This window comes from Camelus ferus, chromosome 1, assembly GCF_009834535.1.
Source record: "Camelus ferus isolate YT-003-E chromosome 1, BCGSAC_Cfer_1.0, whole genome shotgun sequence".
NCBI lineage: Eukaryota > Metazoa > Chordata > Mammalia > Artiodactyla > Camelidae > Camelus > Camelus ferus.
In genome coordinates, this window is record NC_045696.1 from 40,369,907 (window position 1) to 40,395,580 (window position 25,674).

Here is a 25,674-nt window from a genome sequence, read left to right on the forward strand (position 1 = left end):
TTATTTTCTTTCTAGCCTCATTTCCAGTGGAAAGAAGGCTTATGAAATCTCTGGCAGGCTATGCCCTGCTTAATACTTTTTATTTTAATTCTTTTGACGGTTACAACTAAATTTCTTAGAAGAAATTAGACCTCAGTAGCAATACATGTGCCTCCAGAGTAAATACTTGTGAAGAAAAAAAAGCCAACTTTCCCCCAACTCCAAAGAAACACTTGTTTCCCTTCTAACTGAAATAAGCAGGATGATTGCACCACTACCATCACCCTCTCCCTCCTTACCCTCACACAGACTCCAGCAAGTTCTCTGCAACTTGCAGAATTTCCCCTCATTTCCAGCACATAAGCAGCACTTGTACTCACAGTTCATACTGAAATTCTCTAATTTGTTGTACTTCTGTTTATACAGCTGTGTCTGTTTGCCTCATTGTGTTCACCACATCTATTGTCTGGTTTTTATTGTGAGCTCCTGGAGGTGAGGAAAGGAGTCTGTTCAATTTGCTTTGCACAATACTGCACATGCACATTGTGTTTGATAGTGATGGTTCCTAGCATGACTGGATGCTCGCTCAATCAATCAATCAATCAATCAACTCCATGGATTGATCAAAGCTGGCAATGAGTCATCCCGGGGTCCTCTATGCAGCACACCAAAGCCATGAGTGTCAGGGACCATAAGGAATTGAGCATCATGGAAAAGCGTCCAATCAACAACTGGAAAATCTAATAAGCCAGGGCCTGAGATGCACAGAAAGTAAGACTGCATTTCTCTGGGAGCTTTCCCACTACTATTACCCTTCCTTCCCTGGTATAAAGCCCAGTCTTGCTGGTGTTCTCAGTTCAGAGCATATTCTGTCAGATTTCAGACACTCCACAGAAGACTATCAAGTTTACAGTCTCTTGGATTTTTCATTTCTTTATGTTTACAACCCAGAAGGAACAAAAGTCATTTTCACCAGAACTAATATTTTTCCCTTCCTACCAACCCTTGCACAATCTCCCTCCAACCTTGCTTTATCCAGACTTCCTCACTGACCCCAGAGGACAGAGACAAGTCGATCCAAGTTTCTTAGTTGGGTTAAAAATTTCCAAAGCCTGTTCAGCCCTCAGTAGCTTCAAAGTTACGTCAAAGGACAAAATGACTGATAAAAACCCTTCCCTGAGGAAAAGCACAGGAAGTGACATTTCATTTAATTGAACAAATATTTTCTAGAAACCAATTATGAGCTGCTTTTGTGCTGGGGAGAGAGAGGGGAGAAAAAGATAAACACTATCTTCAAAATGTGTGTGTGTGTGTAATGAGTTATTTTAATTTTTTTTAAATTTTATTAAACGATCTTAAATATAAGAAAATTACTTTACTGTAGAATCATGGTAAGGATTTAATACATATGTAAAATACATGATCTAATATATATATAAAATATACTTAGCACAGAGCCTTCCATGTAAGACGTCCTCAATAAGTATCACTTCCTCCTTCCTTATTCCAAACCAGTAGGAATTTCAGACATACTTTAGATCTTTAGATCTTTTCAGTCCTTTCTTCTACCAGATCATGTATACTTTTGAACTGTGTGACCGTAATGTAGGTTTTATAAATAAAGGAAAATGAATGTCTGACTGTAATGTATTTAAAAGAAGGCCAGTCCACAATCCAGATCTTCAATGGTGGCTAAGGACAACTTTAGGAGATTTTTTTTCCCCTCTCTCCTAATTGATTAGGATTTAGTTGTTAATTCAGAATTGACCCTGATTCAGTAGGCATGGAATTTCCCAATCCTAGTTTTATCTGAGACGGTACAACCCTAAATTTTTGTAAAAATCAGCTGGAGGAAAAAGGAGTTCCTTCAGATGGGTGGAGAAAGGGAAATGACCCTCCCACCCATTCCTCCAGCTCTCCAAACATTACTAATGAAACCAAATCAGATGTACTACTCCATGAGACTGTAAGAATAGCTTCCAGGAACCTCAAGGTACCTCACCTAACTGTCTTTTTCTAAAGTGCTGGCATTTCTAAACAACTTAAATGTACAGTTCCTATGAAATCTTGTGCCAAATTTAACAACACTTTTAAATCAGTGAACATTTTCCATGCTCCAGACAATTGCCATGAATCAGTAAAATACAGTGTCCCTTGAGAAACTTGAAACTACACACTGGGAAAATGTCAGTGAGATAAGAACAGGCAGTCCCTTTGTTTTGCTGATTCCTGCTTCACTGATCTTCCTCAATATTGTGTGAGAGAACAGCGTCAGTCTTCTCACGGCCTTGACTCATTTGCTGCACAGTCGTAAGGACTAAATGAGACTATACAGACAATACAGTTAGCAAGTAGACTGGCCCAAAGGAGTACATGTTTAATAAACGTGTACTTCTTTCCCTTCAAGAACCATAAGAATGTGGCCTGCCTGCTCTGTGGGGGAAATTCAAAACTGGTGGGGATAGGCTATGTGGAAACACATGTCAAAACGTGTGCCCAAGTGTCTGAATGTTATTATCATTTCTGAAATCATGTGGCCCATCTATAAATAGCAATTTAGATTTTTCTCATGAATTTTAGAGAAATAGATCTCACTACTGTAGAATCCTGTGATCATAGCTGGCCATTGAGATCCAACCACTAAGGTTCCTGCAATTCCAGAGTCAATGACACCAAGAGAAACAGCTTTAACTCTCATCCACTCAGTGGCGCAATTAAGATATCTCCTCATTCCAGAGGTTTATATTAAACTAGCCACAAAAAATGAAACCCTGTTTTCAACACAGTCAGTGCTGAAAGGGGAGTCTTTCACTAAATGTGTTCCTTATCCAGTAAATAAATCACATGTTCAACAGCAATAAAAATATCGGTGGGAGGTGTACATTCTTCAGTTCAGAGCAAGGAGCCTGTTGAGTGGTGGTACAGTTTTAAAAGTACCTGATTTGACATGGGAGCTCTCATCACACTCCAGAAAAAATTTTACATTGTTGTGATTTTGTTTGCTGTGTTTTTTCCCTCAAAATGGAAACAATGTATTTTAATTAGAACCATCAAAGCTTTTAAAAATGCCCATAAAATTTACAACGTCTGAGGGGTTTTTTTTTAATGGTGTCAAATGCTGTCTCTTTTGCACTGTTAAATTCTGTGAATCAAAAGTACAAAAAGTATGTGCAAGGCATCCAGCAAATATTTATGGAACACCTACCATATGCCTTGCAGCAGATGTTACAATGAACAAAACAAGTTCCCTGCTCTCAAGGAGGAGTGGGGAGAGAGGAAGGGTTAGGTGCTGAGGCCGAGTATGAATGAATGAAATGTATGAGGAAGTAGGGAATATATAAATGCTACTGTGCAATGAAAGAGAATTAGATTAGAGATACATGAATATGAGTGGCTTCAGATTAGATGGTTAGGAAAGACCTCTCTGTGGAAGTGCTACGTAAATTGAGATTTAAATGGTGAAGGGCCCAGCCATTCAGGGTCCTGGAGAAAAAGCATTCCAGGCACAGGAACCACAAAGGCCTGAAAGTGGGGAGCAGCACGAGGTTTTCCCTAAGGAGAAGGCCAGTGTGGCTGGGGAATAAAAGCCAAGGGGGAGGGGGGCAAAACCAGGAGGTAGGCACAGTAAGAATCATATGAGGCATGGAAGCCAGAAAAGAAGTTTAGGTCGGTTCCAAGTGCTATGGGGAGCTACTGGGTGCAATAGCTGAGGTGTTAAGCAGGTGAATGGCATGATCTGACTTACCTTTCCAAAGTTCACCCCCATCTGCTGCGTGGAGACTGGAGCAAGAGTAGATTCATTTTTAAGGCAACTGGAACCACTGAAGAGTTGTAAACAAGAAAATCTGGAGCGTAAGTCAGGGCAGCTGAGGCTGGGCGGCCAGCTCGGGTAGGAGGGGCGGTGAGGGGAGTGAGTCCGGCCGGGCTGGAGTCTGAAGAAGAGACGTCTGGTGTCCCTGAAGGTGGCCTGATACGAAGGAGTCACGCCTCCTGCTTCCCCGAGCCCCTGGAGCTACCCTGAGGCTGCCTCGTCCTTCAAGAGCAGGCACCGGTTGAAATAGGGGGCATAGAAGCCCGTGCGACCATCCCAATCGGGCAAAATAAGCCGCAGGGGGCTGCTCCAAGGGTGGTGAGAAGAACCGGTACCAACCTGCGGCTGAAGCTGTGTCCCCAGGCGTCCTTTGAGACCTGCCTGTGACCTGTGTCTGAGAACTGTGCCTCGTCCCAGCTCTGGCCGACGTTGCCCGGGTCGCTGCAGATGAAGAGGAGCCTTATGTTCTAGGACCAGGTCAGAAGCGGACTCGCCCGCTGAGGCACCTGGAAGCCAGCCCCTTAACTGGAGTGCAGCGCGAGGCCTCAATGCCCAACCTGCATGGGTCCCAGAAGAGGGCCCCCGGCCTGAGGAAACTGGCCGCCAGCCCTAAGCCGCTCCGCAGGGGAGACGCAGACTACGCAGGGGAGACGCAGGATACGTAGGATACGCTGAGGCAGCTGCGCGCGCAGCTACGTTGAGAAAATAGTGGCAGCCGTGCAGTTCCGGATTCACTAACGCCAGATTTCTTATTTCCAGGAAGTTCAAATGCCTCTTTTTCCTTACCTTTTTTTGGATCCTCATTCTGCTCTAAGACATCTCTCGTCATTAGTGACATCACCCAGGATACCCAGGAAGAGGTTCCTCCCTCTGCTTTGTTCTGCCAGCCCTGATGTTGCAAACCAGAACACAGAGCTACGCGCTGCTCATCTGAATAGGATGTCTTCATCTCTGTCCCAGGCCAGCAGCTTTGTAGATATGATGGGTATCCTGAAGGACTTTCACCAGAAGCAGCAGAGCCAAGATCCGAACCGGAGTTTATAGAAGGAAGACCCTGCCGGCCAAATCTCTAAGGTCCTAAAGAGGAAGTTAGCTCTGAAGAAAGAAGTTATCCATAGAAAATTAAACTGATAGCACACAGCTCTGCAAGCTCAGTCTTATGCTCCTGGAATTCCTTCAGTAGCTGCCTTCCGCACCACAGATGTTTCTGCCTCTCGGTTCGAAATCTTCTGCAACAGTCTTGCCGAAAGCTAGAGCTTGGACTTAACAAGAAGAGCTGGATTATAGGTTTGCTATATTTCAAACCGTAGCAGAAACTAAGGGCTGTTTTGAGCTGAGACACCTTACGGGTAATCGTGTAGATTAGAATGTCCCCTTTGAAATGGTTAGACAGAAGTTGCTGGGTATTCCTCGCCCCTGTATGAAAGTAGGTCCTAAATGAATGACTGACTTCACTGCATTAGACCCCATGATTGGTCTCCCCCGACACTTTGTGCCCAGCTGTCACTCACTCTCAGCCACTTCCTTGCAACAGAGCAGGGCTGAGAGGAGGGAACTATAATGTCTATGTAGGTGTTCACAGGACAGGGAAAATCTTTCACTGCTCTATCGTGAACTGACACCGGTCCCCAGCAACCGCCTTCTCCCCGCCTTCTCTGTCCAACACCTACATCTATCGGTCATGCTGACACTTGGGCTGCTGCTGGGAGGCCTGGGCTGATTTTTTCTTAAATATATTTTATAATACAGTACAAGCAAATCTACCCTCCAAGGCCCTGGTTCCACTGATTGAAAACTCTTTCTCTTATATGGACTTGAGTTTAAGCCCAGTAGGAAAGAGGAATGCGGAGCGGAAAGAGAGTAAGTAGCATACTTCTTCCAGGCCCTTGGCTGCTCCTATGTGTGGGGCCAAGGTTTGCACCTACCACACCATGCATGGCTCAGGTGCCCTTAGGTCCCTTTTTGGGTTGAGCCACTACCTGACATTAAAAGAACAATTTAGAGAGGTGTTTTTTTTTTTTTTTTTTTTTTAAGAAAACTTGATTCATTTATTTTTATTTTTGTTTTTAAGATTTCTCTGACTATGGTGTAGAGACTGGACGAAGGAGGAAAGGGGTACATAGAGGGAGCCAGAAGGGAAGAACTTTCAGTGAATTTAGAAAGCAGTTTGAATTTGGATGTGGAGCTTAGATGGTGTTCTTGGATTATAAGAAAAGAGACAACACTTACTGAGGAACTGTTATGCTTATTTTTGTATACATAATTTTATTTATTTATTACTACATCCAGTGGAGTAGTTACTTAGCCCATTTTTCTTACATGAAAACTCAGAGATAAATCAAATTTCCAAATTTCCAGCAAAAGTAAATGGCAAATCAAAGATTCAAAGCCTGGTCTAGGGGGAGGATATAGCTCAGTAGTAGAGCACATGCTTAGCATGCATAAGGTCCTGGGTTCAATCCCCAGTACCTCCATTAAAATAAATAAATAAACTTAATTACTTGCCCCCGCCAGAGAAACCAAAAAATCCCCACAAACAAATAAAAATAAGTAAATAAACAAAGCCTGGTCTATGTAATCAGTTTTTTCAATTCTACTATGGTGTTCCCAGGTCAGAATTAACAAATAACATAGCTTTAAATTTTAATTCTAAAGAATAAACTGATATTCTATAATATAAAATACATAATTTATTTAACTGTATTGATCGACATTAGCTCATTTCTGTATTTTTGCTCCTATAACTAGAACTGTGATAAACATTTTATATACAATTTTATCTCATTTCTGATTATTAACTGAATTCTTAGACTCCTAGCAGTGTCAGAGAATAGGGTATTTTTTAAACTCTGGACATGTAATATTAATTTGTTTTCTGGAAAGGTTGTGCAGTTTATACTCCCACTTTACCCAAACTGGCATTTAATATTATATTTTCACCTTTGCCAATTTGATAACCAGAATTTTAATTCCATTGTTTAATTCACATTTCCATTACTTACTAAAGAGGTTGAACAGTTTTTTACATCTTTTTTAGCCTTTTTATTTTTCTTTTGTGAATTTTATGTTCATTTGATTGCTCATTTTTAAATATGCTGTTAGTATTTCTTTCTTGGTGATTTGCAAGAGCTCTTTCTATAGGAAGGATATTAAGATTTTGTCACTTTTGGCAAATAACTTCCCAGTGTGTCCTTTACATTCAGTTTTTAAATTTTTATTGTAGAAATATCACAAATACAGAGGGCATGCTTCAGTTATCTGATGCTGCATAATAAGCCACATCAAAATGCAGTGGCTTAAAATAGCATACATTTTATTTTATCTCAGTTTTACCGGTCTCAGCCAGGAGATTTTTATCTCTCATGGCTTATTCACCTTGTAGATTGGCTGACCTGAAGAGTCTCAGATGGCCTTACTCACATGTTTAGTGCCCTGGAAGGGACAGAAGGAAGGCCAAACTCTGCTGGTATTGCCAACTGGAGCATATAAACGTGGCTGCTCTTGCACGGTGGCCTCAGGCTGGTCAGATTCTGAACTGGAGGCTCTGGACTCTAAATGACAGTATTCCAGAAACAAGGCAGCAGCTTCATGGCCTTTTATGACCCAGCCTCAGAAGTTACATAGTGTCACCTCCACTGTGCTCTTTGGGTCAAAGCTGTCACAAGCCCTTCCAGACTCAAAAGGAGGGAACACAGAGGAGGGTCAAAGAATTTGTGGCCATGTTTTCAAACTTTCAGAAGGTATAAAACATTTTAAGGAATAAACAAATTCCACTTCACTTTTTAATTTTGTCAATAACATTTTTAATAAGCAACTAGTTATTAAGTGCATTAACTTATCTCCTTTTTCTTCTTTGTGATTTCTTCCATTGCTTTGTAATTAATTTTTTAAAATTATTTTCAAAGTGTGTGTCTACAGAATCAAGGCAATTATCAGTTACTATATTTGGAGAAATGACTTTATGGTCTTTAGGCACTTTAAGTACTATGTGTTGGGGCTGCATTCATTTAATATAACTCTTAATCCTTTCATCCTTAAATTTCCATCAGTGATACACTGGAAAATTCATCTAAAAATTCAGGTTGACCATACATTTAACTATGCAGTTGCTGTGTGGAGGTGGAAAAAAAAAAAGAAGTGTGACTAGTTCTAGCTTAGAACTTTGCCACAGTTCTGGTTCACTCTTCCAAAGAGAACTGAAATACAATAAGCTACATTTGGCCTGTGTAGCGAACGAGTGGTACCCATCAGTTGCTGCAATGATGCTCAAATATTGAATAATTTGATTAATTTCATAAATCTGATTTTAGCACTCTTTCTTCAGATGTTCTGAATGGCAAAGCAAAAAAGGTATCCTCCCATTTAATTAGTAATTATTTTAAAGGATGTTCTTCTGGCTAATAGAGAAGAAAGAACTCCTTATAAGCATACATTATAAAAACTCAATAAATGCTAAATGCTGATGGTCATCTCATGTTCTAAAAAGTTACACTGAGGTCTTCAAGTTGTTTTCTCTGCTTCCAATAACATTTCGAAAACTAGTGTTGTCATCTGAGAATGGAACTGTGAAAGCTATATAGGGAGAAGCAAATGAATAAATGTATAACACACACATAGCATGATCTTCAGTGTTTCTACTTATCCTGTGTATCTTTCTCCTATTTTATTTTCACCATGTCCAGAAAAAAAGTGAATTTTGGAAGAACACATCGTAAAAAATCCTATTCCCTAATGCAGTTAATCACCGTGGCGGCAGGAGCCGTAACTAATTTTTTTTCAACATTTTATCTCCAACACTAAGCACTGTGCCTCACACATAGTTGTCAATGAATACTTATAAAAGAATGATTTGAGGAGAGGCACAAAAGTATTCACCAGCCTGTTCCTGTGATCTAGTCTGATCTGGAGACTTTCTTCTTCATGGAGGCCACTGTGTTCATGGAGTATCGCCACCATATCTGTCTCTGATACCTGTTGGTCACACCACACAAGCCGTGGACTGGAAAAGGTGGCCCCTTGAGTGCGTTTACCATCGTTGAAATTTATTGAGAGATCATTTGGGATCCTACGGCTTTCCAGAGACAGAGGGTCTCAAATCACCTATGGTTAACCCAAACTTTACATCTGAATATCCACAAGTCGAGCCAAAGTTCAACTGGATCCACCCTCCAGGCCCAAGTCCACATGTCAGAGCCTGGGCCTTGTGCTCTGGGGACACTTGTGAACATTTCAGCAGCTAGGACCAGCCAAGTACTTCTTCATTTCTTGTTGAACACAGAAAACAGATAAACCCTAAAAATATGCTCTTCAATACAGTAGGCATTACCCACAAGTGAATATTTAAATCCAAATTAAAGTTAAAGAAAACTAAAAATTCAGCTCCTCAGTTGGACCAGTCACATTTCAAGTGCTCCACAGCCATATGTGGCTAGTGGTGACCACACTGAACAGAGCAAACAGGAAACACTTCCTTTACCACAGAAAGTCTTACTGAATAGCACTGCTCTAGAATATATCACCTACATCACATTGCAGAAGTTACCAGTTAGAGACCCAATTCTGCACTGGTTTCCTATTCAACCAATCCTGGCTTTCAAATTTTTTTATTTTTCTAAATGTCTAAAGTTTCCCTGTTTAAATCTGTTTTGAACAACAAATACAAATATTTCCTAAACAAGTCTCTCTGAAATATACCAAACCAAAATTAGAGAGTATCTATTATGCAAAACACAGGGTTAGATATCTGAAAATTAGTTTAAGTGGGACGATGTCCCATGTGATTTGTAAAAAGTGTAAATTACAGGTGATTAATAAAATGTATTTAACTAATTAAATTGCGCCAAAAGCGCAAACGAAAACCTAAAAGTGTTGCCAAGTTAAAGCTCTACAAGATCTGATTTGATAAATAATAGAGAATAATTTCTAACTGGAATACTGTTGTATGCAAATTGGATGGAAATATGTTGTTGGAAGAGTTCAGTTTTCTTAAAGAAACGTAGCTTTTCTCCCTGAGGTATTAACTTTTTCATAAATTTACTTCCTCTATAGCAAATGTCCAAATCCTTTCTAAATTATCTGAAATCTCTATTAATGGAAATTAAATTAATGGGAAACTAGCACATAATCTAACCATGGAAAGCAATAAATATATACAATAAAAAGTTTATTTGGACATAATATATACTATGTGTATAAAAATAAAGAGGTGCATACTTGTATACATAAAAACAGAACAAATTATTCTCTCCTAATCAGCAAACAAAGATCGCTAATATCTACTAAAAGTGCACTTACATTTTAGTAAATAATAGCATTTTTTATTAAAGTGTGTATGTATGCATTACTATTATGTAATTTTCTCCTATGATTCCAAAACAATACACTTTGATAGTAATTCAGCTTCTTGCCGTCTTTCCAATTGAGTAAAAGTATTCTCTTCTTTCTACCTCAGAAGCTGTTCTGGAAAGGGAGCAGCGTCTGGTGAAGAGACAGAAACCGGCCCCAGGCGTGCCACCGGAAGGCACAAGCAAGGACACTGGTCCTCGAGTCGGCAGGCGGGCCAAGTCTAAATGTAAGTGCGAGGAGCGATGGAGCGCGGCGCGGCGGCGGCCTGGCGGCCGGTCATCCCCCGGCGCAGCGGTGGGGGCGGGGGTGGAAGTCGCTGTCGCTGTCGCTGTCCGGGAGCACACGAGGGTATCCGGGCAGGCTGCGGGTCCGTCCTGTCTCCCAACCTCATCTCCACCGCTGCAAAAGCCTGGAGACCATCGTTACTAATGCCAGGTTTTTAAATCCCCGAGAGTAAAATACATGTGCAGAGTGTGATTCTAACTGATTTTTAAGCCCAGGCATGTTGAATAGAGTCTTAAAATAATCATTTCCATTGGACCTGACTAGGTATCCAAGTGTTCACCAGATGCTAGCGGCTAGATTTTGCAGAGGAAAATTGCTAACTTAAGCTTCTTTTCATGATTCAGCAGAGGGTTTTAAGTAATAAAAGATCTGGAGATTTGTAACATAAATAATTCCAGTGCAAATGGGAAAATTAAAATAATCTTATCATCTCCCAGTCATGTCTATATGTGCTTTTCTACCATTATCAAATTTCTCTTAATTGGCCAATTTTTTTTTCTGGCTGATATTTTATAGTTTTAAGTTATGAATTGTAATGAAGAAATGATTCCTTTCAGATGAGTAAAGTGACATGTACTAAATTCTAAAGACAATCTAGGATGTATGAAACAGAGCATGATCTAACAAATATGGTTTTATTCACATGCAATATAGTCTGTATCACCAGTGAAAAATAGTAGCAGCATGCCAGAATCTCTTATTCCTTAATAGATCTCCCAGTAGAAACAATTAAAATATAAAGTACATCATTAACTTTTGAACTTTGATGGGAAAAAAATACCATCCATTTCTGACAAGTAGACATTATCTCATAGTATCCACAGCCATCTTATGCTTATTACCATTGCTTGGTCTTAAGTGTGACTTTTGGACATACAACTCAATGTTTCCTAATATTTAATAGTACAATGGCTTTTATAGTCTATTTAATTTTATTTAGTAATTTAAAGAATGAATAGTTAAGATTCCCCAGATTTTTGTGTTCTTGCTGGAGGTGCACTTGAACAAAAAGAAAAACACATCATCTAGCCCTACAGCTAATACCACATGACCACATCCTGCCTAGAATGAATCCATTCAGAGTTTCTGGAAAAGCACAGATACAGTAATGATTTTCCTAAGGTATCAGATTTTTGCTGTGGGTATCACTAATTATTTTGGCTGCATTCCATCAAGGCCAGATGTTAAACAAATAAAATATTTAGAATACAAAACTATTGAATAAAAAATACATGCTCATTTAAGCAATAGTTTCTAGAAATCAAGCCAATCACACATTTTGGAGAAGCTGAAGAAGGAGGCATGACGTGGGTTCTATTCGTAATGTCAGGTTAAGGTTCTGAACTCAATCCAGATAAACTTTATAATTGTTGCAACTAACTGGAGCTCAGCTGCTTCTGGATTTCTTGTAACAAAATCTTGCTGCCAAGGGCATTGGGCTCAGCCAGTAAAAAAATTACAGTAATAATGTTAAACTAAATCATAAAAATGCAGAAGGTGGTTATTATGGGGCAGAGGAGAGGAATTGCTTGTAAAGTTATGGTGGAAATATCAAAAATAATATTTTATTAAACTTTAAAAAAATTAAGCTTTATTTTTAAACTAGGGTGCAAAAGCAATAAAATGTAAAGGTTATTCAATAAACGATTTCATTCAGTGGTCAAGAGCAATGATTCAGCAAGTGAGAATAAAAATTACATTTATTCAACATGGTCATCAATTCAGGCAGGACTGAAGCTTATATTATGATCATTTTCTAGTAAAAATAACCAGCTGAAAGTCACTTTTTTTTGAAAGTCACCTTTAAGAAGGAATTTCGACTGAAAAAGGAATAAAGAACTTCTTGAATGAGTATCTTCTCAGTGAAAATGAACTTGGCTTATGCTTAATTTCACATAGTATAACACTCTAAATATTTTATGTGATTTTTCAGTTCTAGGAAGAAATTCATTTGAAACAAATGTAGAAAATGACTCAAAAAGTTTAAATATGTAAACTATGATAGGCTTACAGTTAGGGAAATAGATCATAATAACTTATCTTCTATGAGCCTTCCAAGAGTAAAGAATATAACTTTTTAAATTATTTTTCGAATAATCTGGAATTTCTTTCCTATCAGCTTTATACCTTCTGTAAATATAGATTCCAGAATCATGTATCACAGACAGTTTGGGATATTCTGTATTTTCCTCAAGTTGGATAGCATATTTCTAAGTGACAATTATCAGAGAAACAAACTCCTTTTGCTCACTAAAATACGTAATGTGTTTTACACTGGGTAAGCACTAAATAATATGGTGAATAGAACTGAATTATTTCAATGTTCTTTTCAGAGATTAATGTGTCTCTTGGATTCACACTAGAGAGGTAGTGTCTCACCCATGGGGATTAATGAGCTACATCTGTAACCAAAACTACTCATGGAAAACCTGCTGAATTGATCCATATCTGTTTTATTAATCAAGCCCAGTACGGAAGGGCTTTCTTGTGGTTGTATTATATTTTGGAGATAAATAGAGTGAGGAAACCACAGTTCAATTTTGAAGTTGTTTGAGATATTGAAGAACGCGGGATTTTGCATTAGATGACAACGGTAAAGTCCAGTCCTTGATGCTTGTAATGCTGATATATAAGTATATAAATATCCTGTATGTATAATTTTACTGCAGACCTTATGACAGTAGCCAAGAAGACCCTAACCATTTAATATGGTTTAATATGGAATTTACTTCTTACTGCTGCTCTCTTCGACTCTCTTCCTTCCTCATTTTTTAAAATGAAAACGTTTCAGGTTGGTTTTTTTGTTTTTTTCCTCCAAGCTAGCTTGGTATGAACAGCCTTTAGTTGAAGCAGATGGCTAGAAGTCAGAATCCCCAGATTCTATCCTTGATTTTCCTACCAACTGGGAATGTGGCCTTGGGCAAGTCATGAGAGTAAATCTACAATAAAAGGGATAATAATGCATTACATATGTATGGTGCTTTATGATCTTGCACAGTACTTTCACATACAATATATTATTTAATCTTCCTCTCAGCCTCCTAAGAGGAGTATGGCTGTTATTAACAACCCCTATTATAGAGAGTGAGAATTTGAGACCCAGAGACACTAACGTGAGTTCACAGTCTTCTCAATATCAAATGTCAGGGCCAGGAACAGACAGAAAAGATGATTCCAAGCTGGTCTTTGTCTCCTTTCCTCTATACCATGCTTGCTGTGGTGCCGCCAAAGCTGGGCTGTCTAACATGGTCTCCAGGAGCCACATGAGGTGATGGAGCCCTTGAAATGTGGCTAGTCCCAACTGAGATGTACTGTGGGTGTAAAATACACACAGGATTTCTAAGACCTTGAATGAAACCAAGAATGTAAATTTTCTCATTAATACTTTCTACATTAATTCCATATCAAAATGATAATATTTGGGTTATTTTGAGTCAAATAAAGTATATTTTTAAAATTAATGTCACCTGTTCCTTTTAACTTTTTTTAGTGTGAGTACTAGAAAATGTGAAGTTGTGTACGTGGTTCACATTGTTTCTATTTGACCGAGCTGGACTAGAGGATTCTCTGGTTCAGAGCCCACTGTACATATTTCACAGTACTGGACTTGTTTATACACCTGTCTTGATGTGGCTGAGACCAATTTCCAAAGGCTCTGTCAAATAGAGCAGTAGAGATTAGCAGCAATAATTCAATCATTCTCACCCATCTTCCACTTGCAGGGAAAAAGTCAGATTTTGTTAGCTGATGCCTTAAATTGCTCATTTATTAAAAGGGCTCATTTTATACTTGCTGAATGCTTGAAAAGCTTAGAGTGAAAGTACTATGGAAAGAACTATAAATTATATTTATGACCCTATAGCACACTTTATTTTTAAATACGTTCCTATTAAACATTTTGAGTGAATGAGACATTGGACTATTAGGTGATATAGCCAATGTAAAATAATAAGTATATGTAAATTTTTTATAAAATATAGTATATTTTATCCCCCCTACCAACTCTTTAAGATATATTATGTATAACCCCTAAAGAAGTAGCTTATTTCTGTTTTGAAAAACCTAAATGAAAGTCCTCAGGAAAAATGGGTTCTTATTTAGGAGAAAAAGTACCTATAGTTAAAAAAAAATAGCCCAAATTATTGAAAACTAACATCCATTTGGCATTTATTATGTAGTCTCAAGCACTATACTAAGAGTTACCAAGATTATCTCATTTAGGGATTTGAAAATGAGCAACACAAAGCAGAATCAAAGTTCTTAACCATTACTGCCTCTCACTACAATCCTATTTGAAGTCACAATGCAAGCTATCAAGATAGTATGAGGATATGAGGGAATACTGGACAGAAAGATCAGAAGTCTGCCCTCAAAGTATACACAAAGTGGTGGATTTGTGGACATGTTTTTGAAAAATACATACTTATGAACAAAATTATGTGAAAGAGGAGTTACTCTTGTCTTTCTAAAGGTTTCTTTATGTTATGATAGAAATCTTTATAGCCGTGTTCCCCAGTGAGTTAAAACTTACCTATTGTTTATAAAGCAAAGGTCTCATGCAAAAAAAGAAAAAAACTATGTAGTATGAATTTTAGAGATTTGTTTATACCCACTTGGATAAAAGTAGGCTGAAGTTACCTTAAATATTTTCTGGAAAAAGAAGGGATGAAAACAAATAAATAAAATGGGGACCTAAATCAAAATCATAAAATAGTAAAAACTAAAGAGTTTTATAACTTTTTATACAATAATAATAATATGTTACCTTTGAAGGCTGACATTAAGAATTGTGTATATAAGCTAATTGCATACTAATTTTTTAAAGATGTCAAAATATAATATATAACTTGTTTTCAATATCTTAATGTTTATGCTTACCCGGAATGAAGTAATAGGAAAAACATTAACAGTAGCCAACTATGGGTAGCAGAATTTTAGATATTTCTATGTCCTTATTTATACTTTTTTGTAATAATTCCAGAATAAACATGTATTGTGTGTATTGCTTTAATAATAACTAAATAGAAAAGTTATTGTAATCAATCCCAAAATTGGTTGCAAATAAGAAAGGCAAAAATTATCTGGAAGGGGGAGTAAAATGTAAACTTTTTTCTCAATCACAAAATTTGAAAATAATATATTTTATAGGTTCTTCTTTCCAGGCATTATTGCCCTTCCTTTGACTCACGATAAAGCAACCTGTGAACTATTCAATTTCTCTAGACAATGAAGGTAAAAGCTAAATTAGGTTTTCTAGATTCTCTTGAAAGCAGTTTACCCTCAGCTGTGAACATGAGTATAAAGATCAAGGCTGTAATATGAGCTCTTAAAGCCTAAAATTGTTATTGCAGCAATCAGAAAAGCAGAGCATCCTGGAAAGTGTGCCTCTTCACCTTAAAACAAACTGGCTGTCAATCATTTCTAATGGTGTCTGCTTAAAACTGGCCTTAGTCTTAGACTTTGAGATACGTAAAATGTCATGTGAGAATATATTATAGAATCATATCTTTGGGCCAGACAGGGTCTTGGTGATCCTAAAAAGTGAAGTATAGAGCTGTTTTAGGCATCCCTTTTAAACATTCGTGGCAAAATATTAGGTCTGCTAACTCCTTTTATGACAACAACACTAAAATTTTACTACAAAGAAAACTCAGAAATGAATTCCTTGTGCCAGTTCATCATTAAATCATAAATCCACAGACTGTTAGAGCTAAAAGAAGCCTTCTATATTAGCTCATCCAATACCAACATTTTGCAGATGAGAAAACTGAGGAACAGAAAAATCATTTTCTCAGGAAAATGTGAAATCACCGAAAAATATCCCAAAGAATCCAGGAATCTCTGGAAGCTTACCTAGGAAGAGCTAGGTATTTTAAATCCTACCAGAACTTGAATTTTTAGTTTGGTTGTGGGTACTCCTGTACAAGGGAGAAAATATACTGATACTGACTAAAATTCGTGTGATACATGAAAAGCACATTCACAGTGAATGCCTGTAAAGTGAAAGCCAGAAGCATAACAAAGCCAATGATTTCAGACCAGATCACTTATTTATTACTAAGCTCCCTTTCTTTGTGAGTCAAACATTTGAAAGGAGCTTTCTTTGCCACTTTTCAGGCACAAATCGTTTATTATCATGAGAAATTGGCTACTTCCACAGTTGCTGATAGACCAAAGAATAATGAGACATTCATTCCTTGAGTTAAAAAGAAAGGCTGTCAAATTCCTCCTGATTTTATTCATTTATGAAAAAATATGCTTGTAATAAAATTATATGTATTAAAAATATATTCTTCATCCCCTCAAAATGCATACTGCACAATACGAAGATTGTCCTGGCACAAGTAAATATTAAAGTTCTTTTTCTAAGTTCAATATCTGTGTCAGAAATGGAAATAGTAACACTTGATTTTAAGAAAAATAGAACAGTGCATGCATGTCTATTGTCATCTGTAAAGTAGGAATAAGAGTAGACTCTCACAAAGCTGTTTAAAGATTAAATCCATTATTAGTAATTGTAAAATGCTTAGTACAGTGCTTGGCACATAGTTAACATTTGATAAGTGTCAGATATTAGCAGTAGCAGTAATATTGTTATGTAAAACATGATAACTCCTCCACATACCCCCTCCCCCTCAATCAAACCAAACTCTTGAGAGTCCCCTCCCTGTTTCACAGCCCCATGCCCATGCACACACAGATCCCTCTTTCCAAATGTTCTTTCGCTTCTTCTTCTTCGGGTGAACTCCTACCCATCAGCCAGGGTTCAGCTCTGAAGCTTCTCCTTCTTACCTGTCTTCCCTCATTCCTGTACTTGACTTAGTTGCAGTCACCCATTTCCCAGGATGCCCCACAATGTGCCTCTTCTAGTGATTGAGACATAACTTTTTTTTACTTGATTTCTCCCTCACCTCTTACACACACACACATACACACACACACACACTCATGTACACACTGAACTGAAAATGCATCACATTCAAGGCATCACACACATATTTTTGTATCCCTATAGAAATATCTGTTGAAATAAATAAATAATTGACTTTTTTTTTTCCTTCCTGAGTAGTTATCAGGGTAGACTGTGTACAAATGGCCTCAATTTTGAAGGGGAAAAAGGGTGATGAATAGAGTGGAAAAAGTTGGGGGATACCACTTGGCAACCTTAGGACCTGGCTCTGCCAGAAGACTAAATCAGTGAGTCATTGAACTCTCTGGACTCTCTCTTTCTTAGCAAAATGAGTGAGTTGGGCAAAATATTCTCTGTGGACCCACCCAATGCCACTATTTATATGATGCTAAACATTGGTTCATCTCAGTGGTTCTCAAATTTTAGAATCATCAGGAGGGCTTGTTAAAATTCTCCTCATTCCTGGTCAGCAGGTCTGAGATGGGACCCAAGAATTTGCATTTTAACAAGTTCCCAGGTGATACTGAGGCTGGGGTACCACACTTTGAGAACCAAAGTGATTAATCTTCTTAACATAGGATATTCTGACACTGTCCTGTTGCCACCTGGCAGAGCACTCCTGATGTGCAAATCACAATGAGATGAAGGTAGGTAAGCCCAGGCTTCAGTGAAGCTGCCATCAGGAAGACCGGGCGCTATGGGTGAGTCCCAAGAGTGGCCACAGAAGGCAGACTTTGATGACTGTAACAGTTCTGTGGGGAAGGGACAGACTGAGTTCACAATGTCACAGGGCACAGAAAACAAATTCCAGGATTTAGCCCATCAGTTAAAACCTGCTGCTTCTGGAGTCACAATGGATCATAGTTGCCATCTAGTGACACCTTTGAATTACTGCATCTAGAGACTACAGGATGAAATGCTTTTGTTTGGAAACTACATTTTTTTTTTCTTTTTTCTTTTTCTTTTTCTTTTTTTTTTTTTTTTACAAAACTGTTCAAGATGAGAACTTCTGAGAACAAACTTTAATTTACTCCGGTCTTATCCACACCTGTACCTAGGTACTGTAGAAATAAACAGGCATCTATCACTTACTATTTGCTAGGCACTCTCCTAATACTGTATCTATGTTCTGTTATTCACAGCAACCCAATGAGATAGATACAATTATTATCCCCATTTTATAGACAGGTAATATAACTACAGATGGTCAAAGAAGTTTAAAAACTTGCCTGAGTTTGTCCAGCCAGTAAAGTGGTAGAGCCGGGATTGAACCTAGACAGCTTCTGGAGAGAGAGCACTCTAGCCAGCCTCTCTCATATCAGCAGTTGAAATACATAGTTAGGGAAACAATTGTTACCTGTGCAGTAGTCCCACCTTTTCCATGGTTTTGCTTTCCGTAGTTTTTGTAACTCACAGTCAACGTCATCCAAAAGCATCAGATGGAAAATTCCAGAAATAAACAATTCATTGGTTTTAAGTTGTGTGCTGTTCTGAGTAGCGTGATGAAATCCTGTACTCTCACTCTGACCCACCTGGGAAATTAATCATCCCTTTGTCTCATCTGTTAGTCACTTAGTAACCCTTTTCGTTATCAGCTTGACTATCACGGCATCTCAGTGCTTGTTTGTGTTCAGGTCACCCTTATTTTACTTAACAATGACCTCAAAGCCCCAGAGAAGCAATGCTGGTAATTCAGATATACCAAAGAGAAGCCACTGAGTGCTTCCTTTTAGTGAAAAAGGGAAAGTTCTCCACTTAACAAGAAAAAATAAATAAATCATACGTTAAGGTGGCTAAGATCCGTGAAATTGTGAAAAAGGAAAAAGAAATCCATGCTAGTTTTGCCAGCACACCTCAAACTGCAAAAATTACTGCCAAGTGCTTAATTAAGATGGAAAAGTCATTAACTTTGTACAATAAGATATTTTGAGAGCATGAGAGACCACATACACATAATTTTTATTACAGTGTATTGTTATAATTGTTCTATTGTATTATTATTATTGTTAATCCCCTACTATGACTAATTTATAAATTAAACTTTATCATAGGTATGTATGTATAGGAAAAAACATGGTTTATATAGGGTTTGGTACTATCTGAGGTTTCAGGCATGTGCTGGGGGTTTTGAAAAGTATTCCCCACAGATAAGGGGAACTATTGTGAACAGTTATCAGTTCCCAGACAGGAATCTGAAAAATGTTATAAAGTACATACTGAAGTAATGATTTCTTTCTGATTCTTCCAAATGAAATCAGCTCATGTGTAATAACTAAAGAAGTGTTTCTACCTACACAAAGACACCATAATACAACAAAAAGAACACCAACCTGGAATCAACTTCCAGTTTGCCATGCAACTTTGAACAGGTTGCTTAACCTCTCTGAGCTCTACTTTCTTCACCTATAAAGTAGAAAAGATAAAAATGTAGTTTTTATAGTTTGAAGTTCTTTAAAACCAGATTAAATTTTTTAGTAACTGCTGAAGTTATCCAGTGAATGTGATCACAAGAGCAAATAGGGAAATTATGGACAGTAAGCCAATATTAGCTTTTCTCAAATTGTCCTGTACCTGGGAAAGGAGCCAGAACAGCAGATTTGATCCCCTGATCTATTATGCAGAAGTGCTAGCAGTAATAATAACGCTCATGGTGTGTGCAGAGAAGTAAAGGGCTCAACCCAGGAGATCTGTGTTTCACTTCTCTTCCTGGTGCTGCACTTGGCCTGCGCACTTGAACTCTGCACCCTTGTATATCCCTGCCTTCCAAGAGTCCTAACCAAGCAACTCCCGCAAAGAAGTCAAATCTTTGCTAGTGGATTGAGATCCAACCCCTCCTCACTTCAGACTTCTTTTATTGGAGATTTCCTTGGACTGAAAAACCTAGCTGTTGCTAATCCTTTAACTCCTTATCTAAGACTTCTCAGTTACCAAACCATTTCTAACCTCAATAAATGAAACACTATAGGATGGCTATCAAACGAAAGTACCAGTGGTTTCTTTGTACTTGTGTCTGTATAACATGATAAAATCTGCTGATATAAAGAGTCATGATAATGAAGGAAAATAAACATGTAGACGGAGCTAGAGGAATAAAGGGTAATAACTAAAATATGGTAGAGCAAAACATCAGTATCTCACTTCAACAGATGTCTTGATGTCATTCCAAGTATTTGCATATTTTTGATCATCACAGTAAACCCAGAATTAGTCTAGAGAAGTCTTATTGTCAACCTCATTTGAGAAAGGAAAGAAATCGAAGCACAGAAATTTTACACAGCTTGGAAAAAAAGTAAATGGTCGAGGGTCCACATATCCTAATTTTTAGGCCTATGGTTACTCCACAATTATAGTTTATTTTAATAAAATCCTGACATAAGATGACTGCCATCTGATACTTGAGTTAGAAAGAAGTTCCTTGTACATATACAGTAGAAGTAAAAGATTAATTCTTTACTCCTATGGCGAGAGCTCAGAATTTACATAAACTGGGGTAGGCAGGCCCTGGATGGTTTTGAACAAGGGAGTGACATCTTTAAATTATCACTCTGGTTTCTCTGGGGAGGTTTGACTGGAACAAGAGTGCAGGCAGGGACTCCTGTTCAGGGGCTATGAAGTGGTCTAGACAAACCATGATGGTGCCTAAGTAACAGTGACCCAGGATAACTTTCTATGGAGAGATCCTGAAACTTGCTGGTAGATTGGATGTGTGGGGAAAAAGATATTAAAAATGTTTCCTCAGTGTCTGAAATAGTCAAGCTCATAGAAGCAGAAACAGAATGGTGGTTGAAAGGGGTTGGGGGAGGGGGAAACGGGGAGCTGCTGTTCAATAGGTATAAAGTGTCAGTTATGCAAGATGAGTAAGTCCTAGAGCTCTGCTGAAGGACGCTGTGCTTAACGTTAGCAATTCTGTACTATGCCTTTAAAAACTTGAGAGGGCAGGTCTTAGGTTATCTGTTCTTACCATGAAAGAAAGAAAGGAAGAAAGGAAGAAAGAAAGGAAGGAAGGAAGGAAGGAAGGAAGGAAGAAAGAAAGGAAGAAAAGAAAGAAAAAGAAAGAAAGAAAGGAAGAAAGGGAAGAGAAGGAAAGGAAAGGAAAAAGAAAAAAGAAAAGAAAAGAAAGAGAGGGGGTAGGGAGAGAAGGAGGGAGGGAAGGAGAAAGGGAAAGAAAAAAAGTATTGTTGCTGCCCAAGTGAGACTGCATTAACTTTGAGAAACTATATTTTAGGGAACTAAGATTAGTTTTCAACATTATTTTTTGTGACCTATGCAATGTCATGTAACCATAACCTTCCTCAAAAATTAAATTTAAAATAATATGCATTCATCAAAATAAATATTAAATTTTAAAAGGACTACATAAACTCTCAGAATTTTTGATGTAGGGGTTAAAAAAAAAAAAAAGAACGCCTCCTAATTTTGAGCCTGAGCCCCTGGATAAATAGTAATATCATTTTTCAAAATTGTGAAGCCTGGGGTAGAATTAGTTTCCCAAAACTTATAATCCTCCAATTAGTTAATTTGCTTTCAGAATTAATTTTTTAAAGCGAAAGGAATTCTTAACTCAAGAGTCTTTAGGATATGTCATCACCTTTTTTAAGGTTGAGCCGTGTTTAGCAACAATGATATTCTGCCACTGTGTGGAATCCCACTCTGAGACAGAGTTCTGAACCAGTCAGCCTGATCCCGTGTGATATTTCTAAATGATCTTTTGTAAAAAAGTTTCAAAGACCCATGACTAGAGAATTACAAAATCTTGCCTTCTGTTGAGGACATGTTTATAAATCTGCATAATGGAAGCTTAGCTCTCCACTCTTTCAAGAAATACAAGGTAAAAGTCTATGGCTCACTTCAAAGGAATGTTAAATATCAGCCTGAGATTTATGCTTTTGGGAAAGAAATGTTACAGTGGGAACAGAGAAGAAATGTGCTTGGTTTGTGAGTCAGTGGCTTTTTTGTGGGAACCAGAGTCTTGAACTTCCATGCAGCTGTGTTGTACTGAGCTTGGCCTGAAAGCTGTGGGGACGGTGCCGTCACAGCGCCCATATATGATTGCTAAGAACACGAAGACACTTTGGGGGTGCAAAGACTTAGCCAAAATTACTATAAATCCGATAGAGCCAGAACTAAGTAAACAGTAGTTTAAAAATGGATACAGGAATCATTTGTATGTAGAGGAAACTGAGGGGACCCCAAATTCCAGGGCAATGTGGTTCTTTTGTCAGGTCCTCACTTTAACAGAGAATGGCTCCTTTTCAACATTTTGGTTTGTCTAATGGATAGTAATAAGCAATGATATTTTTATAGATGAAGAAGACATGAAATCCTAATGGCATGTAAACTCTATAAAGATTAGAGGAAGGTCTTTCCATGTTCTTTATTGTCCCCTGTCATTAGAACCATACCTGGCACACAGCTAGCACTCAGCAAATCTTTGTTAAATGAATGAAGAAAGAAAAGCTGGAATAAATTGCTAAGTTGAAGGAAAAAAAATAGAAAGTAGAAAGGAATCTTCTCTTTCTAATTGTTTTTCTATAAAGTGCCATATTGTAGGTAAAATCTAATAAAAATTACAAGAGAAATTCTCCTCCCTGGGGAGCAGCTTTTGTCTATTGCACTCTTTTCCTGTTTTTCTCGCAGTTGGGTTCTCACTGCCCTACATAGCTGGTTGATATTGGTTGACATTGACTGAACAGTAACAGATCTTTACCTTGAGTTTCATCAGTTTTTACGTAGTTTCCACATATTTCATCCAATCTTCATAGTCTTTGTTGAGGGGACATCACCAATCTGGACAGTTAAACAAAAAAATTGAATAATTGACAGGCTGGCAACCGCAAAAGTCGATTTCTTTTGCCCATCCACTCAATTCTAAGATTCTAAGATCCGAGCCTATGATTCCCATTTGCCTTAAATTTACATCAATTCATGCACCCTTACCAATTCGACCTCACTCTCAAGGGCAGTCTTTTTTCCATTGCCACTCTTCTATCTGGCCATAGCTATTGAGTAGCTATGGATTGGAACTAGTAAAGAGAGAAAAATAAGACACAAAAAAAGGAAATCTCCTTTTAGGAAAGTATTTAATGAGAAAACAGAAGCCTCCACTTCTACAGCAAAGGCTTGCCTGGAATCCAGTCTGGATTTTGGAGGCTGTTATTACTCAGCCTCAAGTGGATCAGTGTGAATCTGTTCTCATTTCCAACGTTCTTTGAGATCCTTGAATCTAAGACCTTCTAGAAATGCTCATAATTCATTCTAAAGTGAGAAAATGAATAGGATGCATTCTAGTAGAAAGCCAAGGAGACAGAAAATAAATCTTTCCCCTCTCCCTTTTTGGTGACATTACACTTTAAAAATAGGTATGGGGAGGAGCCCAAGGAAGGAATTTCAGTTAGGCTAATCTACTTACAAGTAGAATTTCTTCCAGGATACAAGAGCTTTTGGCAAACATTGGTTGGCACATTCTTCCTAAAAGGTAAAAGGCTTTTTTTCTCTTTGGCAGGTTTTATATGACACTTAAGAGTGTCAGGCAAACCTTACAAACCATAGCCAAAAGCAGGTTAATCCAAAACACACATCCCCAGCCAGTGCATGATCAACAAAAAAATTAGGCCTAAGGATTACAGGATGTTAATTGTGAAACATAATTCCATGATATTTATGGCTCCATAAACTGGGCAGTGCTACTCTTGAGCACTAGGAAGTACTCCTTACATTGGGGCAATTGATTATATTTGATGCTAAAACATGTAACGTATTGAAGAGAACCACGGGTTTGTCACAATCTCTCCAGTAGGATCATGATTCTCAAACTTCACTAGGTCTGACAATCAACTGGAACAAGCTTATAGAAAATGCAGATTTCTGGTCTCCTTCCCAAGTCTATCTGGTCAGACTCCGTCGGGGAGGAGATTGAGAACAAGGAAAGCCAATGAGTAAGATGCAGATGGTCTGTACACCACCCATGGAGAATCAGTGCCCTGGAGCCTGCAGTGAGTGCCCTAAAGTCAGGACTCTCTCCATCTCTAAATCTCTGCACCTAGCACGGAGACTGGGACCTGGTAGATACTCCACAAATATATAATGAATGAAAATCAGTTAACATTTATGGATTCCAGGCACTGTTCTAAGCACTGTGCACATATTAACTCATTTAATCCTCACAATAAAGGACTGTTACTACCCTTGATACTTGCTGGGTGCTTCTGCACACACACTGTCTAAAGTGTCACCATGTTGGTTCCTTTATTACATTCAATGGCCACCTCCTTAGGAAGAAACCTCCCATACTTCTTATCTGAAGTAGCATCAATCTTACTCCCATCCCATCACAAGATCATTTTCCTTTTCTTTATAGCAATTGCCTCTATCTAAAATTATCTGATTTGGGTTTTTTGTCTGACTCTGACTCCCTTTACTAAAATATAAGCTCCATGAGAATAGAAATCTTGCAGATCTTATTTGTCACTGTATCTTTAATGCCTAACTCACAGGAGACACCAAGGAAATATTTATTAAATGAATGTATGTTAAAAATGCATAGTAAATGCAAAGTCAAGGAGTTATGTTTGCTATATGATTTCTTAGTTCTCTCAGAGCTTCCAAAATTTATTATAAGTGTGAAAAGTGAAAGAAAGACTTCTAACCCTCAAAATGATTTCCTGGTCTACCTTGTCCCAAGTCATAGATTGGACATGAGAAAAAGGGAACACTAAGTTAGGGTTAAAATGGAATGTCTGAGTTGATTTTTCACTCTACAGTGTCAATATTTTGTTTGAAAGGGATTCTTAGGACATCAGACACACCCACATTCAAACATAAGTAAAAAACACATTCCAAGATTAAATGTATGTGATTTTTAGATTAACCAATGTTTTTATTAGCCACACAATGACTGCTTTACTAGTTCAAAAAGCTGTATCTACATGACACCAAAAGAGCTAGTTAAATTAATGAAACTCAAGCCAATTACTTCAACAGTAAAAAGAAGAAAAAGAAAGGAAAAAAAAAAAGAAAAAAAAAAAAAAGAAAGAAAGGAAATGGACAGACCAATTCACTCCAAACGACAAATGTGTTAGAAATATTGACCATTTTACTCCATGCCAACAAAATCAAAATCTGGAACTAACGATAGACTCAGGAGAGAGAAAGAAACTCATTTTAAATGTGTTTCTCATACAGTATGGCTCAAAACATGGGTTCTTTGAAAAGGGCCACTCGCTTGTTGACGTCATGCTAGCCAGTCCCCTGCAGGATACCAACTGTGCACAGTCAAATTGACCTCCTCCTCTTCATTTATGGTTGTGGGTCTCAGGCAAACAAGAGCTGGTGCCGAGGGATGGCC

The 25,674-nt window shown here is 38.0% G+C and overlaps 1 protein-coding gene across 2 annotated transcripts in view; it reads left to right on the forward strand.

Annotated features, from left to right (window-relative positions):
- COL8A1 (collagen type VIII alpha 1 chain) overlaps positions 1–25,674 on the forward strand; it is a 146,213-nt gene that overhangs the window by 81,445 nt on the left and 39,094 nt on the right. For both annotated transcript variants that reach the window (XM_006195641.3, XM_006195642.2), the window contains exon 2: positions 10,242–10,361. The gene's annotated coding sequence lies outside the window, so the exon portion shown is untranslated. The remainder of the gene's footprint in view (positions 1–10,241; positions 10,362–25,674) is intronic.